General features: G+C 42.0%; 1 long non-coding RNA gene across 1 annotated transcript in view; it reads left to right on the top strand.

Annotated features, from left to right (window-relative positions):
* LOC144892446 (uncharacterized) overlaps positions 1-20,009 on the top strand; it is a 689,374-nt gene that overhangs the window by 90,453 nt on the left and 578,912 nt on the right. The gene's annotated exons all lie outside the window — the stretch shown is intronic.

The following is a 20,009-nucleotide window of genomic DNA, read 5'->3' as shown; positions in this document are numbered from 1 at the left end:
GATTTGAGCATGTTTTCCAAATTTAACCCTGTCTATAGTGCGAGATTGGAGCAGGTTTACCAAATTTGACCCTATCTATAGTGCGAGATTGGAGCATGTTTTCCAAATTTGACCCTGTCTATCGTGCGAGATTGGAGCAGGTTTTCCAAATTTAACCCTGTCTATAGTGCGAGATTGGAGCAGGTTTACCAAATTTAACCCTGTCTATAGTGCGAGATTTGAGCAGGTTTTCCAAATTGGCCCTCTCTATAGTGAGAGATTTGAGCAGGTTTTCCAAATTTAACCCTGTCTATAGTGCGAGATTGGAGCAGGTTTACCAAATTTAACCCTGTCTACAGTGAGAGATTGGAGCAGGTTTTCCAAATTTGACCCTGTCCATAGTGAGAGATTTGAGCAGGTTTTCCAAATTTGACCCTGTCTATAGTGAGAGATTTGAGCAGGTTTTCCAAATTTGACCCTGTCTATAGTGGGAGATTGCAACAGGTTTTCCAAATTTAACCCTGTCTATAGTGCGAGATTGGAGCAGGTTTACCAAATTTAACCCTGTCTATAGTGCGAGATTGGAGCAGGTTTTCCAAATTGGCCCTCTCTATAGTGAGAGATTTGAGCATGTTTTCCAAATTGGCCCTCTCTATAGTGAGAGATTTGAGCATGTTTTCCAAATTTAACCCTGTCTATAGTGCGAGATTGGAGCAGGTTTACCAAATTTAACCCTGTCTATCGTGCGAGATTGGAGCAGGTTTTCCAAATTTGACCCTGTCTATAGTGAGAGATTTGAGCAGGTTTTCCAAATTTGACCCTGTCTACAGTGAGAGATTTGAGCAGGTTTTCCAAATTTGACCCTGTCTATAGTGAGAGATTGGAGCAGGTTTTCCAAATTTGACCCTGTCCATAGTGAGAGATTGGAGCAGGTTTTCCAAATTGGCCCTCTCTATAGTGAATGATTTGAGCATGTTTTCCAAATTTAACCCTGTCTATAGTGCGAGATTGGAGCAGGTTTACCAAATTTAACCCTGTCTATAGTGCGAGATTTGAGCAGGTTTTCCAAATTGGCCCTCTCTATAGTGAGAGATTTGAGCAGGTTTTCCAAATTTAACCCTGTCTATAGCGCGAGATTGGAGCAGGTTTACCAAATTTAACCCTGTCTACAGTGAGAGAATGGAGCAGGTTTACCAAATTTAACCCTGTCTACAGTGAGAGATTTGAGCATGTTTTCCAAATTGGCCCTCTCTATAGTGAATGATTTGAGCATGTTTTCCAAATTTAACCCTGTCTATAGTGCGAGATTGGAGCAGGTTTACCAAATTTAACCCTGTCTATAGTGCGAGATTTGAGCAGGTTTTCCAAATTGGCCCTCTCTATAGTGAATGATTTGAGCATGTTTTCCAAATTTAACCCTGTCTATAGTGCGAGATTGGAGCAGGTTTACCAAATTTAACCCTGTCTATAGTGAGAGATTTGAGCAGGTTTTCCAAATTGGCCCTCTCTACAGTGAGAGATTTGAGCAGGTTTTCCAAATTTAACCCTGTCTATAGCGCGAGATTGGAGCAGGTTTTCCAAATTTGACCCTGTCCATAGTGAGAGATTTGAGCAGGTTTTCCAAATTGGCCCTCTCTACAGTGAGAGATTTGAGCAGGTTTTCCAAATTTGACCCTGTCTATAGTGCGAGATTGGAGCAGGTTTACCAAATTTAACCCTGTCCATAGTGAGAGATTTGAGCAGGTTTTCCAAATTTGACCCTGTCTACAGTGAGAGATTTGAGCATGTTTTCCAAATTTAACCCTGTCTAGAGTGAGAGATTTGAGCAGGTTTTCCAAATTTGACCCTGTCTACAGTGAGAGATTTGAGCATGTTTTCCAAATTTAACCCTGTCTAGAGTGAGAGATTTGAGCAGGTTTTCCAAATTTGACCCTGTCTACAGTGAGAGATTTGAGCAGGTTTTCCAAATTTGACCCTGTCTATAGTGAGAGATTGGAGCAGGTTTTCCAAATTCGACCCTGTCCATAGTGAGAGATTTGAGCATGTTTTCCAAATTTAACCCTGTCTATGGTGAGAGATTTGAGCAGGTTTTCCAAATTTGGCCCTGTCTATAGTGGGAGATTGGAACAGGTTTTCCAAATTTAACCCTGTCTATAGTGCGAGATTGGAGCAGGTTTACCAAATTTAACCCTGTCTATAGTGCGAGATTGGAGCAGGTTTTCCAAATTGGCCCTCTCTATAGTGAGAGATTTGAGCATGTTTTCCAAATTGGCCCTCTCTATAGTGAGAGATTTGAGCATGTTTTCCAAATTTAACCCTGTCTATAGTGCGAGATTGGAGCAGGTTTTCCAAATTTGACCCTGTCTATAGTGCGAGATTGGAGCAGGTTTACCAAATTTAACCCTGTCTATAGTGCGAGATTGGAGCAGGTTTACCAAATTTAACCCTGTCTATAGTGAGAGATTGGAGCATATTTTCCAAATTTGACCCTGTCTATAGTGCGAGATTGGAGCAGGTTTTCCAAATTTGACCATGTCCAGAGTGAGAGATTTGAGCAGGTTTTCCAAATTTGACCCTGTCTATAGTGAGAGATTGGAGCAGATTTACCAAATTTAACCCTGTCTATAGTGAGAGATTGGAGCATGTTTTCCAAATTTAACCCTGTCTATAGTGAGAGATTGGAGCATGTTTTCCAAATTTGACCCTGTCTATAGTGAGAGATTGGAGCATGTTTTCCAAATTTGACCCTGTCTATAGTGCGAGATTGGAGCATGTTTTCCAAATTTGACCCTGTCTATCGTGCGAGATTGGAGCATGTTTTCCAAATATGACCCTGTCTATCGTGAGAGATTGGAGCAGGTTTTCCAAATTTGACCCTGTCCATAGTGTGAGATTGGAGCAGGTTTTCCAAATTGGCCCTCTCTATAGTGAGAGATTTGAGCATGTTTTCCAAATTTAACCCTGTCTATAGTGCGAGATTGGAGCAGGTTTACCAAATTTGACCCTATCTATAGTGCGAGATTGGAGCATGTTTTCCAAATTTGACCCTGTCTATCGTGCGAGATTGGAGCAGGTTTTCCAAATTTAACCCTGTCTATAGTGCGAGATTGGAGCAGGTTTACCAAATTTAACCCTGTCTATAGTGCGAGATTTGAGCAGGTTTTCCAAATTGGCCCTCTCTATAGTGAGAGATTTGAGCAGGTTTTCCAAATTTAACCCTGTCTACAGTGAGAGATTGGAGCAGGTTTTCCAAATTTGACCCTGTCCATAGTGAGAGATTTGAGCAGGTTTTCCAAATTTGACCCTGTCTACAGTGAGAGATTTGAGCATGTTTTCCAAATTTAACCCTGTCTAGAGTGAGAGATTTGAGCAGGTTTTCCAAATTTGACCCTGTCTACAGTGAGAGATTGGAGCAGGTTTTCCAAATTAAACCCTGTCTATCGTGAGAGATTGGAGCAGGTTTTCCAAATTTAACCCTGTCTATAGTGAGAGATTTGAGCATGTTTACCAAATTTGACCCTGTCTATAGTGAGAGATTGGAGCATGTTTTCCAAATTTGACCCTGTCTATCGTGAGAGATTGGAGCAGGTTTTCCAAATTTGACCCTGTCTATAGTGAGAGATTGGAGCATGTTTACCAAATTTAACCCTGTCTTCAGTGAGAGATTGGAGCATGTTTTCCAAATTTGACCCTGTCTATAGTGCGAGAATGGAGCAGGTTTTCCAAATTTAACCCTGTCTATAGTGAGAGATTTGAGCATGTTTACCAAATTTAACCCTGTCTATAGTGAGAGATTGGAGCAGGTTTTCCAAATTTAGCCCTGTCTATAGTGAGAGATTTGAGCAGGTTTTTCGAAATTTGACCCTGTCTATAGTGCGAGGTTTGAGCATGTTTACCAAATTTGACCCTGTCTATAGTGAGAGATTGGAGCAGGTTTTTCGAAATTTGACCCTGTCTATAGTGCGAGATTGGAGCAGGTTTTCCAAATTTAGCGCTGTCTATAGTGAGAGATTTGAGCATGTTTTCCAAATTTGCCCCTGTCTTTAGTGCGACATTGGAGCAGGTTTTCCAAATTTAACCCTGTCTATAGTGAGAGATTTGAGCAGGTTTTCCAAATTTAACCCTGTCTTTTGTGAGAGATTTGAGCAGGTTTTCCAAATTTGACCCTGTCTATAGTGAGAGATTTGAGCAGGTTTTCCAAATTTGACCCTGTCTACAGTGAGAGATTTGAGCATGTTTACCAAATTTGACCCTGTCTATAGTGAGAGATTTGAGAATGTTTTCCAAATTTGACTCTGTCTATAGTGCGAGATTGGAGCAGGTTTACGAAATTTAACCTTGTCTGTAGTGAGAGATTTGAGAATGTTTTCCAAATTTGACTCTGTCTATAGTGCGACATTGGAGCAGGTTTTCCAAATTTAACCCTGTCTATAGTGAGAGATTTGAGCAGGTTTTCCAAATTTAACCCTGTCTTTTGTGAGAGATTTGAGCAGGTTTTCCAAATTTGACCCTGTCTATAGTGAGAGATTTGAGCAGGTTTTCCAAATTTGACCCTGTCTATAGTGAGAGATTTGAGAATGTTTTCCATATTTGACTCTGTCTATAGTGCGAGATTGGAGGAGGTTTTCCAAATTTGACCCTGTCTATAGTGAGAGATTTGAGCTTTTTTTTCTCCAAATTTGACCCTGTCTATAGTGCGAGATTGGAGCAGGTTTACCAAATTTAACCCTGTCTATAGTGAGAGATTGGAGCATGTTTTCCAAATTTGACCCTGTCTACAGTGCGAGATTGGAGCAGGTTTTCCAAATTTGACCCTGTCTGTAGGGAGAGATTGGAGCAGGTTTACCAAATTTAACCCTGTCTATAGTGTGAGATTGGAGCAGGTTTTCCAAATTTGACCCTGTCTATAGTGCGAGATTGGAGCATGTTTACCAAATTTAACCCTGTCTATAGTGAGAGATTGGAGCATGTTTTCCAAATTTGACCCTGTCTATAGTGCGAGATTGGAGCAGGTTTTCCAAATTTGACCCTGTCTATAGTGCGAGATTGGAGCAGGTTTTCCAAATTTAGCCCTGTCTATAGTGAGAGATTTGAGCATGTTTTCCAAATTTGACCCTGTCTATAGTGCGAGATTGGAGCAGGTTTTCCAAATTTAGCGCTGTCTATAGTGAGAGATTTGAGCATGTTTTCCAAATTTGCCCCTGTCTTTAGTGCGACATTGGAGCAGGTTTTCCAAATTTAACCCTGTCTATAGTGAGAGATTTGAGCAGGTTTTCCAAATTTAACCCTGTCTTTTGTGAGAGATTTGAGCAGGTTTTCCAAATTTGACCCTGTCTATAGTGAGAGATTTGAGCAGGTTTTCCAAATTTGACCCTGTCTACAGTGAGAGATTTGAGCATGTTTACCAAATTTGACCCTGTCTATAGTGAGAGATTTGAGAATGTTTTCCAAATTTGACTCTGTCTATAGTGCGAGATTGGAGCAGGTTTACGAAATTTAACCTTGTCTGTAGTGAGAGATTTGAGAATGTTTTCCAAATTTGACTCTGTCTATAGTGCGACATTGGAGCAGGTTTTCCAAATTTAACCCTGTCTATAGTGAGAGATTTGAGCAGGTTTTCCAAATTTAACCCTGTCTTTTGTGAGAGATTTGAGCAGGTTTTCCAAATTTGACCCTGTCTATAGTGAGAGATTTGAGCAGGTTTTCCAAATTTGACCCTGTCTACAGTGAGAGATTTGAGCATGTTTACCAAATTTGACCCTGTCTATAGTGAGAGATTTGAGAATGTTTTCCAAATTTGACCCTGTCTATAGTGCGAGATTGGAGCATGTTTACCAAATTTAACCCTGTCTTCAGTGAGAGATTGGAGCATGTTTTCCAAATTTGACCCTGTCTATAGTGCGAGAATGGAGCAGGTTTTCCAAATTTAACCCTGTCTATAGTGAGAGATTTGAGCATGTTTACCAAATTTAACCCTGTCTATAGTGAGAGATTGGAGCATGTTTTCCAAATTTGACCCTGTCTATAGTGCGAGATTGGAGCAGGTTTTCCAAATTTAGCCCTGTCTATAGTGAGAGATTTGAGCAGGTTTTTCGAAATTTGACCCTGTCTATAGTGCGAGGTTTGGGCATGTTTACCAAATTTAACCCTGTCTATAGTGAGAGATTGGAGCATGTTTTCCAAATTTGACCCTGTCTATAGTGCGAGATTGGAGCAGGTTTTCCAAATTTGACCCTGTCTATAGTGCGAGATTGGAGCAGGTTTTCCAAATTTAGCCCTGTCTATAGTGAGAGATTTGAGCATGTTTTCCAAATTTGACCCTGTCTATAGTGCGAGATTGGAGCAGGTTTTCCAAATTTAGCGCTGTCTATAGTGAGAGATTTGAGCATGTTTTCCAAATTTGCCCCTGTCTTTAGTGCGACATTGGAGCAGGTTTTCCAAATTTAACCCTGTCTATAGTGAGAGATTTGAGCAGGTTTTCCAAATTTAACCCTGTCTTTTGTGAGAGATTTGAGCAGGTTTTCCAAATTTGACCCTGTCTATAGTGAGAGATTTGAGCAGGTTTTCCAAATTTGACCCTGTCTACAGTGAGAGATTTGAGCATGTTTACCAAATTTGACCCTGTCTATAGTGAGAGATTTGAGAATGTTTTCCAAATTTGACTCTGTCTATAGTGCGAGATTGGAGCAGGTTTACGAAATTTAACCTTGTCTGTAGTGAGAGATTTGAGAATGTTTTCCAAATTTGACTCTGTCTATAGTGCGACATTGGAGCAGGTTTTCCAAATTTAACCCTGTCTATAGTGAGAGATTTGAGCAGGTTTTCCAAATTTAACCCTGTCTTTTGTGAGAGATTTGAGCAGGTTTTCCAAATTTGACCCTGTCTATAGTGAGAGATTTGAGCAGGTTTTCCAAATTTGACCCTGTCTACAGTGAGAGATTTGAGCATGTTTACCAAATTTGACCCTGTCTATAGTGAGAGATTTGAGAATGTTTTCCAAATTTGACTCTGTCTATAGTGCGAGATTGGAGGAGGTTTTCCAAATTTGACCCTGTCTATAGTGAGAGATTTGAGCTTTTTTTTCTCCAAATTTGACCCTGTCTATAGTGCGAGATTGGAGCAGGTTTACCAAATTTAACCCTGTCTATAGTGAGAGATTGGAGCATGTTTTCCAAATTTGACCCTGTCTATAGTGCGAGATTGGAGCAGGTTTACCAAATTTAACCCTGTCTATAGTGAGAGATTGGAGCATGTTTTCCAAATTTGACCCTGTCTATAGGGAGAGATTGAAGCAGGTTTTCCAAATTTGACCCTGCCAATAGGGAGAGATTGGAGCATGTTTTCCAAATTTGACCCTGCCAATAGGGAGAGATTGGAGCAGGTTTTCCAAATTTGACCCTGTCTATAGTGTGAGATTGGAGCAGGTTTTCCAAATTTAACCCTGTCTATAGTGAGAGATTTGAGCATGTTTTCCAAATTTGACCCTGCCAATAGGGAGAGATTGGAGCAGGTTTTCCAAATATGACCCTGTCTATAGTGTGAGATTGGAGCAGGTTTTCCAAATTTGACCCTGTCTGTAGGGAGAGATTGGAGCAGGTTTACCAAATTTAACCCTGTCTATAGTGCGAGATTGGAGCAGGTTTTCCAAATTTGACCCTGTCTATAGTGCGAGATTGGAGCAGGTTTACCAAATTTAACCCTGTCTATAGTGCGAGATTGTAGCATGTTTTCCAAATTTAACCCAGTCTATAGTGAGAGATTTGAGCATGTTTTCCAAATTTAACCCTGTCTATAGTGCGAGATTTGAGCATGTTTTCCAAATTTAGCCCTGTCTAGACTGAGAGATTTGAGCAGGTTTTCCAAATTTGACCCTGTCTACAGTGAGAGATTTGAGCAGGTTTTCCAAATTTGACCCTGTCTATAGTGAGAGATTGGAGCAGGTTTTCCAAATTCGACCCTGTCCATAGTGAGAGATTTGAGCATGTTTTCCAAATTTAACCCTGTCTATAGTGAGAGATTTGAGCAGGTTTTCCAAATTTGACCCTGTCTATAGTGGGAGATTGCAACAGGTTTTCCAAATTTAACCCTGTCTATAGTGCGAGATTGGAGCAGGTTTACCAAATTTAACCCTGTCTATAGTGCGAGATTGGAGCAGGTTTTCCAAATTGGCCCTCTCTATAGTGAGAGATTTGAGCATGTTTTCCAAATTGGCCCTCTCTATAGTGAGAGATTTGAGCATGTTTTCCAAATTTGACCCTGTCTATCGTGCGAGATTGGAGCAGGTTTTCCAAATTTGACCCTGTCTATAGTGAGAGATTTGAGCAGGTTTTCCAAATTTGACCCTGTCTACAGTGAGAGATTTGAGCAGGTTTTCCAAATTTGACCCTGTCTATAGTGAGAGATTGGAGCAGGTTTTCCAAATTTGACCCTGTCCATAGTGAGAGATTGGAGCAGGTTTTCCAAATTGGCCCTCTCTATAGTGAGAGATTTGAGCATGTTTTCCAAATTTAACCCTGTCTATAGTGCGAGATTGGAGCAGGTTTACCAAATTTAACCCTGTCTATAGTGCGAGATTTGAGCAGGTTTTCCAAATTGGCCCTCTCTATAGTGAGAGATTTGAGCAGGTTTTCCAAATTTAACCCTGTCTCTAGCGCGAGATTGGAGCAGGTTTACCAAATTTAACCCTGTCTACAGTGAGAGATTGGAGCAGGTTTTCCAAATTTGACCCTGTCCATAGTGAGAGATTTGAGCAGGTTTTCCAAATTGGCCCTCTCTACAGTGAGAGATTTGAGCAGGTTTTCCAAATTTGACCCTGTCTATAGTGCGAGATTGGAGCAGGTTTACCAAATTTAACCCTGTCCATAGTGAGAGATTTGAGCAGGTTTTCCAAATTTGACCCTGTCTACAGTGAGAGATTTGAGCATGTTTTCCAAATTTAACCCTGTCTAGAGTGAGAGATTTGAGCAGGTTTTCCAAATTTGACCCTGTCTACAGTGAGAGATTTGAGCATGTTTTCCAAATTTAACCCTGTCTAGAGTGAGAGATTTGAGCAGGTTTTCCAAATTTGACCCTGTCTACAGTGAGAGATTTGAGCAGGTTTTCCAAATTTGACCCTGTCTATAGTGAGAGATTGGAGCAGGTTTTCCAAATTCGACCCTGTCCATAGTGAGAGATTTGAGCATGTTTTCCAAATTTAACCCTGTCTATGGTGAGAGATTTGAGCAGGTTTTCCAAATTTGGCCCTGTCTATAGTGGGAGATTGGAACAGGTTTTCCAAATTTAACCCTGTCTATAGTGCGAGATTGGAGCAGGTTTACCAAATTTAACCCTGTCTATAGTGCGAGATTGGAGCAGGTTTTCCAAATTGGCCCTCTCTATAGTGAGAGATTTGAGCATGTTTTCCAAATTGGCCCTCTCTATAGTGAGAGATTTGAGCATGTTTTCCAAATTTAACCCTGTCTATAGTGCGAGATTGGAGCAGGTTTTCCAAATTTGACCCTGTCTACAGTGCGAGATTGGAGCAGGTTTACCAAATTTAACCCTGTCTATAGTGCGAGATTGGAGCAGGTCTACCAAATTTAACCCTGTCTATAGTGAGAGATTGGAGCATATTTTCCAAATTTGACCCTGTCTATAGTGCGAGATTGGAGCAGGTTTTCCAAATTTGACCATGTCCAGAGTGAGAGATTTGAGCAGGTTTTCCAAATTTGACCCTGTCTATAGTGAGAGATTGGAGCAGATTTACCAAATTTAACCCTGTCTATAGTGAGAGATTGGAGCATGTTTTCCAAATTTAACCCTGTCTATAGTGAGAGATTGGAGCATGTTTTCCAAATTTGACCCTGTCTATAGTGAGAGATTGGAGCATGTTTTCCAAATTTGACCCTGTCTATAGTGCGAGATTGGAGCATGTTTTCCAAATTTGACCCTGTCTATCGTGCGAGATTGGAGCATGTTTTCCAAATATGACCCTGTCTATCGTGAGAGATTGGAGCAGGTTTTCCAAATTTGACCCTGTCCATAGTGTGAGATTGGAGCAGGTTTTCCAAATTGGCCCTCTCTATAGTGAGAGATTTGAGCATGTTTTCCAAATTTAACCCTGTCTATAGTGCGAGATTGGAGCAGGTTTACCAAATTTGACCCTATCTATAGTGCGAGATTGGAGCATGTTTTCCAAATTTGACCCTGTCTATCGTGCGAGATTGGAGCAGGTTTTCCAAATTTAACCCTGTCTATAGTGCGAGATTGGAGCAGGTTTACCAAATTTAACCCTGTCTATAGTGCGAGATTTGAGCAGGTTTTCCAAATTGGCCCTCTCTATTGTGAGAGATTTGAGCAGGTTTTCCAAATTTAACCCTGTCTATAGTGCGAGATTGGAGCAGGTTTACCAAATTTAACCCTGTCTACAGTGAGAGATTGGAGCAGGTTTTCCAAATTTGACCCTGTCCATAGTGAGAGATTTGAGCAGGTTTTCCAAATTTGACCCTGTCTACAGTGAGAGATTTGAGCATGTTTTCCTAATTTAACCCTGTCTAGAGTGAGAGATTTGAGCAGGTTTTCCAAATTTGACCCTGTCTACAGTGAGAGATTGGAGCAGGTTTTCCAAATTAAACCCTGTCTATCGTGAGAGATTGGAGCAGGTTTTCCAAATTTAACCCTGTCTATAGTGAGAGATTTGAGCATGTTTACCAAATTTGACCCTGTCTATAGTGAGAGATTGGAGCATGTTTTCCAAATTTGACCCTGTCTATCGTGAGAGATTGGAGCAGGTTTTCCAAATTTGACCCTGTCTATAGTGAGAGATTGGAGCATGTTTACCAAATTTAACCCTGTCTTCAGTGAGAGATTGGAGCATGTTTTCCAAATTTGACCCTGTCTATAGTGCGAGATTGGAGCAGGTTTTCCAAATTTGACCCTGTCTATAGTGAGAGATTGGAGCATGTTTTCCAAATTTGACCCTGTCTATAGTGCGAGATTGGAGCAGGTTTTCCAAATTTGACCCTGTCTATAGTGCGAGATTGGAGCAGGTTTTCCAAATTTAGCCCTGTCTATAGTGAGAGATTTGAGCATGTTTTCCAAATTTGACCCTGTCTATAGTGCGAGATTGGAGCAGGTTTTCCAAATTTAGCGCTGTCTATAGTGAGAGATTTGAGCATGTTTTCCAAATTTGCCCCTGTCTTTAGTGCGACATTGGAGCAGGTTTTCCAAATTTAACCCTGTCTATAGTGAGAGATTTGAGCAGGTTTTCCAAATTTGACCCTGTCTATAGTGAGAGATTTGAGCAGGTTTTCCAAATTTGACCCTGTCTACAGTGAGAGATTTGAGCATGTTTACCAAATTTGACCCTGTCTATAGTGAGAGATTTGAGAATGTTTTCCAAATTTGACTCTGTCTATAGTGCGAGATTGGAGCAGGTTTACGAAATTTAACCTTGTCTGTAGTGAGAGATTTGAGAATGTTTTCCAAATTTGACTCTGTCTATAGTGCGACATTGGAGCAGGTTTTCCAAATTTAACCCTGTCTATAGTGAGAGATTTGAGCAGGTTTTCCAAATTTAACCCTGTCTTTTGTGAGAGATTTGAGCAGGTTTTCCAAATTTGACCCTGTCTATAGTGAGAGATTTGAGCAGGTTTTCCAAATTTGACCCTGTCTACAGTGAGAGATTTGAGCATGTTTACCAAATTTGACCCTGTCTATAGTGAGAGATTTGAGAATGTTTTCCAAATTTGACCCTGTCTATAGTGCGAGATTGGAGCATGTTTTCCAAATTTGACCCTGTCTATCGTGCGAGATTGGAGCATGTTTTCCAAATATGACCCTGTCTATCGTGAGAGATTGGAGCAGGTTTTCCAAATTTGACCCTGTCCATAGTGTGAGATTGGAGCAGGTTTTCCAAATTGGCCCTCTCTATAGTGAGAGATTTGAGCATGTTTTCCAAATTTAACCCTGTCTATAGTGCGAGATTGGAGCAGGTTTACCAAATTTGACCCTATCTATAGTGCGAGATTGGAGCATGTTTTCCAAATTTGACCCTGTCTATCGTGCGAGATTGGAGCAGGTTTTCCAAATTTAACCCTGTCTATAGTGTGAGATTGGAGCAGGTTTACCAAATTTAACCCTGTCTATAGTGCGAGATTTGAGCAGGTTTTCCAAATTGGCCCTCTCTATAGTGAGAGATTTGAGCAGGTTTTCCAAATTTAACCCTGTCTATAGTGCGAGATTGGAGCAGGTTTACCAAATTTAACCCTGTCTACAGTGAGAGATTGGAGCAGGTTTTCCAAATTTGACCCTGTCCATAGTGAGAGATTTGAGCAGGTTTTCCAAATTTGACCCTGTCTACAGTGAGAGATTTGAGCATGTTTTCCAAATTTAACCCTGTCTAGAGTGAGAGATTTGAGCAGGTTTTCCAAATTTGACCCTGTCTACAGTGAGAGATTGGAGCAGGTTTTCCAAATTAAACCCTGTCTATCGTGAGAGATTGGAGCAGGTTTTCCAAATTTAACCCTGTCTATAGTGAGAGATTGGAGCATGTTTTCCAAATTTGACCCTGTTTATCGTGAGAGATTGGAGCAGGTTTTCCAAATTTGACCCTGTCTATAGTGAGAGATTGGAGCATGTTTACCAAATTTAACCCTGTCTTCAGTGAGAGATTGGAGCATGTTTTCCAAATTTGACCCTGTCTATAGTGCGAGAATGGAGCAGGTTTTCCAAATTTAACCCTGTCTATAGTGAGAGATTTGAGCATGTTTACCAAATTTAACCCTGTCTATAGTGAGAGATTGGAGCATGTTTTCCAAATTTGACCCTGTCTATAGTGCGAGATTGGAGCAGGTTTTCCAAATTTAGCCCTGTCTATAGTGAGAGATTTGAGCAGGTTTTTCGAAATTTGACCCTGTCTATAGTGCGAGGTTTGAGCATGTTTACCAAATTTAACCCTGTCTATAGTGAGAGATTGGAGCATGTTTTCCAAATTTGACCCTGTCTATAGTGCGAGATTGGAGCAGGTTTTCCAAATTTGACCCTGTCTATAGTGCGAGATTGGAGCAGGTTTTCCAAATTTAGCCCTGTCTATAGTGAGAGATTTGAGCATGTTTTCCAAATTTGACCCTGTCTATAGTGCGAGATTGGAGCAGGTTTTCCAAATTTAGCGCTGTCTATAGTGAGATATTTGAGCATGTTTTCCAAATTTGCCCCTGTCTTTAGTGCGACATTGGAGCAGGTTTTCCAAATTTAACCCTGTCTATAGTGAGAGATTTGAGCAGGTTTTCCAAATTTAACCCTGTCTTTTGTGAGAGATTTGAGCAGGTTTTCCAAATTTGACCCTGTCTATAGTGAGAGATTTGAGCAGGTTTTCCAAATTTGACCCTGTCTACAGTGAGAGATTTGAGCATGTTTACCAAATTTGACCCTGTCTATAGTGAGAGATTTGAGAATGTTTTCCAAATTTGACTCTGTCTATAGTGCGAGATTGGAGCAGGTTTACGAAATTTAACCTTGTCTGCAGTGAGAGATTTGAGAATGTTTTCCAAATTTGACTCTGTCTATAGTGCGACATTGGAGCAGGTTTTCCAAATTTAACCCTGTCTATAGTGAGAGATTTGAGCAGGTTTTCCAAATTTAACCCTGTCTTTTGTGAGAGATTTGAGCAGGTTTTCCAAATTTGACCCTGTCTATAGTGAGAGATTTGAGCAGGTTTTCCAAATTTGACCCTGTCTACAGTGAGAGATTTGAGCATGTTTACCAAATTTGACCCTGTCTATAGTGAGAGATTTGAGAATGTTTTCCAAATTTGACTCTGTCTATAGTGCGAGATTGGAGGAGGTTTTCCAAATTTGACCCTGTCTATAGTGAGAGATTTGAGCTTTTTTTTCTCCAAATTTGACCCTGTCTATAGTGCGAGATTGGAGCAGGTTTACCAAATTTAACCCTGTCTATAGTGAGAGATTGGAGCATGTTTTCCAAATTTGACCCTGTCTACAGTGCGAGATTGGAGCAGGTTTTCCAAATGTGACCCTGTCTGTAGGGAGAGATTGGAGCAGGTTTACCAAATTTAACCCTGTCTATAGTGTGAGATTGGAGCAGGTTTTCCAAATTTGACCCTGTCTATAGTGCGAGATTGGAGCAGGTTTACCAAATTTAACCCTGTCTGTAGGGAGAGATTGGAGCAGGTTTACCAAATTTAACCCTGTCTATAGTGAGAGATTGGAGCATGTTTTCCAAATTTGACCCTGTCTATAGGGAGAGATTGAAGCAGGTTTTCCAAATTTGACCCTGCCAATAGGGAGAGATTGGAGCATGTTTTCCAAATTTGACCCTGCCAATAGGGAGAGATTGGAGCAGGTTTTCCAAATTTGACCCTGTCTATAGTGTGAGATTGGAGCAGGTTTTCCAAATTTAACCCTGTCTATAGTGAGAGATTTGAGCATGTTTTCCAAATTTGACCCTGCCAATAGGGAGAGATTGGAGCAGGTTTTCCAAATATGACCCTGTCTATAGTGTGAGATTGGAGCAGGTTTTCCAAATTTAACCCTGTCTATAGTGAGAGATTTGAGCATGTTTTCCAAATTTGACCCTGCCAATAGGGAGAGATTGGAGCAGGTTTTCCAAATATGACCCTGTCTATAGTGTGAGATTGGAGCAGGTTTTCCAAATTTGACCCTGTCTGTAGGGAGAGATTGGAGCAGGTTTACCAAATTTAACCCTGTCTATAGTGCGAGATTGGAGCAGGTTTTCCAAATTTGACCCTGTCTATAGTGCGAGATTGGAGCAGGTTTACCAAATTTAACCCTGTCTATAGTGCGAGATTGTAGCATGTTTTCCAAATTTAACCCAGTCTATAGTGAGAGATTTGAGCATGTTTTCCAAATTTAACCCTGTCTATAGTGCGAGATTGGAGCAGGTTTACCAAATTTAACCCTGTCTATAGTGCGAGATTGGAGCAGGTTTACCAAATTTAACCCTGTCTATAGTGAGAGATTGGAGCATATTTTCCAAATTTGACCCTGTCTATAGTGAGAGATTGGAGCATGTTTTCCAAATTTGACCCTGTCTATAGTGAGAGATTGGAGCATGTTTTCCAAATTTGACCCTGTCTATCGTGCGAGATTGGAGCAGGTTTTCCAAATTTGACCCTGTCTACAGTGAGAGATTGGAGCAGGTTTTCCAAATTTGACCCTGTCTATAGTGCGAGATTGGAGCAGGTTTTCCAAATTTAACCCTGTCTATAGTGTTAGATTGGAGCATGTTTTTACAAATTTAACCCTGTCTATAGTGTTAGATTGGAGCATGTTTTCCAAATTTGACCCTGTCTATAGTGAGAGATTTGAGCATGTTTTCCAAATTTGACCCTGTCTATAGTGAGAGATTGGAGCAGGTTTTCCAAATTTGACCCTGTCCATAGTGAGAGATTTGAGCAGGTTTTCCAAATTTGACCCTGTCTATAGTGCGAGATTGGAGCAGGTTTACCAAATTTAACCCTGTCTGTAGGGAGAGATTGGAGCAGGTTTACCAAATTTAACCCTGTCTATAGTGAGAGATTGGAGCATGTTTTCCAAATTTGACCCTGCCAATAGGGAGAGATTGGAGCATGTTTTCCAAATTTAACCCTGTCTATAGGGAGAGATTGAAGCAGGTTTTCCAAATTTGACCCTGCCAATAGGGAGAGATTGGAGCATGTTTTCCAAATTTGACCGTCTTATTGTGAGAGATTGGAGCAGGTTTTCCAAATTTGACCCTGTCTACAAGGAGAGATTGGAGCAGGTTTTCCAAATTTGACCCTGTCTACAAGGAGAGATTGGAGCAGGTTTTCCAAATTTGACCGTCTTATTGTGAGAGATTGGAGCAGGTTTTCATGCAGCCACGGCTCTTTGAGTTTGGTGAGTTGATCAAACACTCTATTCAGGAGAGACTACAAGGCATGTTTTTGCTTCTAGTTAAGGAAACTTGTAATTAAATATCAAATTAGATCAAAATTACATCTGATAATTAGATTACAATTTTGCTCCAAAGGATTATTGGGTTTATATATTTTGGCATCATTGGTTTTTTGGAGTTTCCTGCATTTTGTTTTCATTTCATCACAAGAACAATAATCATATCAGAATTAAACAAATTTCATGCCTCATTAGTTGTGTGGGTTTTGTGAATCCAGAGGCTCAAGATAGTCAATACTGGGACAACTGCAGTCCCATGGGTTGGTATGAAGCCAGATTTTCTGCAAGCTGGTCACGTGGCTGGCGCAAGGCTTGAAAAAATTCAATACAAGTCGATCTCCATTCAAAGTACACCAGCCCCGTGCCAAATAAATAAATAACATATCCTCCAGCGCGCAACATTGCCGGGGCAACTTCGGTGCCCGGCAATGGCACAGTGCAGCACATGTAGATGCAAATGGGAGGGAACGGTGTACAAGAATTGATTAATAAATTGCATAATTAAAAAAAAAATCATAAAATGATTAATTCTTAATCAACTGGCTAATAGCAAACCTAAAGCACCACTGCTTCATGCAAATCTGTAACTTTTTGAAAATCAATTAAATAATAAATCGAATAATTACATAATTAATCAATAAATTGATGAATTGACAGTTGATTTTTCATCCGATTGACTTGAAAATTGAACAGCATTTGCACATCGAGTCACTAAATAGGGAAACCAACTATTTTTGAGGTCAAAAGGTCAACTCAAGATCAAACTTCCAAAATCATCAATTTTCATCTGAAAACTCGTCAATTTTCTTCCGATTGACCCGAGCTTTGATCAAGATCGTCAATTTTAATCTTGATGAAATGAACAATTTCCCTGGATCAATGGCAACCTTTTTTGGGGAAGGGAGGTGGATTTTGCAAGTATCGTGCTCTGCATGACGTTTTCTTGTTTGCTTGTCACTCGCCTGCAGGTCACAATTCCAAACCGATCATCATGAAACTTCACCAAGTTGTAGAGGTCGTCACAATTTAGATGCCTATTGATCTTGAGGTCAAAGGTCAAAGGTCATCTGGAGGTCAGATTTCTAAAATCGCCAATTTTCGTCCGATTGACTTGAAGTTGAACAGCATTTGTATATTGAGTCACTAAATTGGAAAAACAACGTTTTTTTAAGTTCAAAATGTCAAAGGTCAACTCAAGGTCAAACTTCCAAAATCATCAACTTTCATCTGAAAACCCATCAATTTTCATCGAATTGACTTGCAAATTGAACAGCATTTGTATATTGTCACAAAATTGGAAAAGCAACCATTTTTAGGTCAAAAGGTTAAAGGTCAACACAAGGTCAAACTTTTAATATCATCAATTTTCATCAAAAAATCGTCACTTTTCACCCTATTGACCTGAGCTTTGATCAAGATCTTCAATTTTAATCTTGATGAAATGGACAATTTGCTGGATCAATTGAACCTTTTTGGGGGGGGGGGCCTTCTCTCTATCTCTCCCCACCCTCTCTATCTCTCCCCACCCTCTCTGTCTCTCCCCATCCTCTCTGTCTCTCCCCACCCTCTCTGTCTCTCCCCACCCTCTCTATCTCTCCCCATTCTCTCTATCTCTCCCCACCCTCTCTGTCTCTCCCCACCCTCTCTGTCTCTCCCCACCCTCTCTGTCTCTCCCCACCCTCTCTGTCTCTCCCCACCCTCTCTGTCTCTCCCCACCCTCTCTGTCTCTCCCCACCCTCTCTGTCTCTCCCCACCCTCTCTGTCTCTCTCCACCCTCTCTGTCTCTCCCCACCCTCTCTATCTCTCCCCATTCTCTCTATCTCTCCCCACCCTCTCTGTCTCTCCCCACCCTCTCTATCTCTCCCCATCCTCTCTATCTCTCCCCATCCTCTCTATCTCTCCCCATCCTCTCTATCTCTCCCCATCCTCTCTGTCTCTCCCCACCCTCTCTATCTCTCCCCACCCTCTCTATCTCTCCCCATCCTCTCTATCTCTCCCCATTCTCTCTCTCTCTCCCCATCCTCTCTATCTCTCCCCATCCTCTCTGTCTCTCCCCACCCTCTCTATCTCTCCCCACCCTCTCTATCTCTCCCCATCCTCTCTATCTCTCCCCATCCTCTCTATCTCTCCCCACCCTCTCTGTCTCTCCCCACCCTCTCTGTCTCTCCCCACCCTCTCTGTCTCTCCCCACCCTCTCTGTATCTCCCCATCCTCTCTGTCTCTCCCCACCCTCTCTGTCTCTCCCCACCCTCTCTATCTCTCCCCATTCTCTCTATCTCTCCCCACCCTCTCTGTCTCTCCACACCCTCTCTGTCTCTCCCCACCCTCTCTGTCTCTCCCCACCCTCTCTGTCTCTCCCCATTCTCTCTATCTCTCCCCACCCTCTCTGTCTCTCCCCACCCACTCTATCTCTCCCCACCCTCTCTGTCTCTCCACACCCTCTCTGTCTCTCCCCACCCTCTCTGTCTCTCCCCACCCTCTCTGTCTCTCCCCACCCTCTCTGTCTCTCCCCACCCTCTCTGTCTCTCCCCACCCTCTCTGTCTCTCCCCACCCTCTCTATCTCTCCCCATTCTCTCTATCTCTCCCCACCCTCTCTGTCTCTCCCCACCCACTCTATCTCTCCCCATTCTCTCTCTCTCTCCCCATCCTCTCTGTCTCTCCCCACCCTCTCTATCTCTCCCCATCCTCTCTATCTCTCCCCATCCTCTCTATCTCTCCCCACCCTCTCTATCTCTCCCCACCCTCTCTGTCTCTCCCCACCCTCTCTATCTCTCCCCACCCTCTCTGTCTCTCCCCACCCTCTCTATCTCTCCCCACCCTCTCTATCTCTCCCCACCCTCTCTATCTCTCCCCACCCTCTCTATCTCTCCCCACCCTCTCTATCTCTCCCCACCCTCTCTATCTCTCCCCACCCTCTCTATCTCTCCCCACCCTCTCTATCTCTCCCCACCCTCTCTGTCTCTCCACACCCTCTCTGTCTCTCCCCACCCTCTCTGTCTCTCCCCACCTTCTCTGTCTCTCCCCATCCTCTGTCTCTCCCCACCCTCTCTATCTCTCCCCATCCTCTCTATCTCTCCCCATCCTCTCCATCTCTCCCCATCCTCTCTATCTCTCCCCACCCTCTCTATCTCTCCCCACCCTCTCTGTCTCTCCCCACCCTCTTTATCTCTCCTCACCCTCTCTGTCTCTCCCCACCCTCTCTGTCTCTCCCCATCCTCTGTCTCTCCCCACCCTCTCTATCTCTCCCCACCCTCTCTATCTCTCCCCATCCTCTCTGTCTCTCCCCACCCTCTCTATCTCTCCCCACCCTCTCTGTACTCTGTGTACTCTCTGGCCAGGTACATTTGCTAGTTATACAATATACACACAGTAATCACGCAATTCCAAAACACTACCTGTTGAACCAGTTGAAGATCGCTTTGCAGCAGTTGCTTACCTGTGAGAATGCTGAAGATCATTCATCACTTCTCGGCTATCTTTGAACCCGCTACACAATTTAAACACCGAACAATCTAGAATGTCCTGTGGACTCCAGTAGGTTTGGTATTCACCTTCACAAGGAACTCAGTTACAAGCCTGTGCTCCACAGCACATTTGACTATGTTACCTGATATTTGTTTTTTACCCAGATACCTTACCCACTGTTAATATCATTGCTTCCAAAATTGTGAGATTACGTCTTACACAATTTGCAGTTTAAAAGAAAATTCTCAAAACTCTCACCATTTTCTGCACTCAGGCAGGTAAACATTTCTACATATTTTGAATGATTAATCAGCTTGGCGTTGTCTTAACGGTTAAATTGGCTGTCTTAAAGTGTTCGGGTCTTGAGTTTGAGCCCCTGTCGAGCCGTTAAGTAACACCAGGTGGGTTGATTCAGCCTGTTATCCTTCAGAGGTCTGCAGAATGAGTACCAGCTTACTGAAAATGGGGGGCACTGCATCAGGGCACAGTCATGCCCCCAATAATGATGCAGCCACAGGCTGCATACAAAATAATATCAATAAAAAGTGATTAATCAGCACAACAACGGACAGCAGACCTCACTTATGGGTCATGAGGAGGAAATTCACTCCCAACTCACAGAAGTTGACGGA

Source organism: Myxine glutinosa, chromosome 5, assembly GCF_964187855.1.
Source record: "Myxine glutinosa chromosome 5, kmMyxGlut1.1, whole genome shotgun sequence".
NCBI classification, from domain to species: Eukaryota; Metazoa; Chordata; class Myxini; order Myxiniformes; family Myxinidae; genus Myxine; species Myxine glutinosa.
The sequence above is the reverse complement of the archived record's forward strand: the minus strand, read 5'-3'. Positions and strand labels throughout refer to the sequence as shown.